We start from the raw sequence: 893 nt of genomic DNA, 5'->3' as shown, positions 1-893 counted from the left end.
GGTGAAGGTAGTCATTCATTCGAATTTGAAGTAAACCTTGACTTTCACTTTGATATGAGTATACACTACTTAAATAGCATTGTAGTTGTTTATACATAATACAGTACACCATATGAAATAAACATTTGAAAATAACACTGAAGAGATAGTTTTTTTCACTCTCAGCCAGCCCCACCATTTGATAGTGCAGGACAACACTCACCTGTAAATTAGGTGAATCATTTGATTTTATCGCACAGATTACCTATTGTTTTTATTGAACAATTTAATAATTGATAAAATGTAGTGAACACAAAATACAGTAGTGTAATATCAAATTCCATCACTATTACATTTTAAATTGTGCAGATTGAAGCTCAGTCATTCCTTAATTTAATTGTAACAAAGACTAATGTTAATTACACTATTTAATGCATTAATTTTTTTGTAAAAAAAAAAAAAAAATGTATAAATGATCAAAAAGGAGAATTTATAAAATAACCTAATATTGCCGTATTGCAAGCACAGTACGAAATGCTCTGTATGTTAAAATAAAATAGAGTACAGCTGTTGTAACCGCCTAGTCGCTTACACTAGTGTGGTTCTTTAAGATTAAGAACGCCCATTATTGGATTAGACCAATCATATTCATCCTTGTTACGTAGTGTGGTGTGTAATGTGTATGACATTTGCTGCCAGTACTAGAAGCTAGGTCTTAACAGCTAACCGATAAGAGGGAACAACTTATTTTTATTCAATTTGTTTTGCCCCTTCCTAGCCGCTAAACTAACACTCGGATTAGTTTCCCTATCCGCTTACGTTATAACACGTTTTAATGCTGCATTTTATTTGAAAACTAGTTTTCTTACGAGACACTTTGTAGAGTAGGCTAGCGGTTAGGACTAACTTGTACA

Source organism: Filicampus tigris, chromosome 11 (genome assembly GCF_054856515.1).
Source record: "Filicampus tigris isolate MCC_2025a chromosome 11, RoL_Ftig_1.0, whole genome shotgun sequence".
Lineage (NCBI taxonomy): Eukaryota > Metazoa > Chordata > Actinopteri > Syngnathiformes > Syngnathidae > Filicampus > Filicampus tigris.
This window is presented reverse-complemented; position numbering follows the sequence as displayed.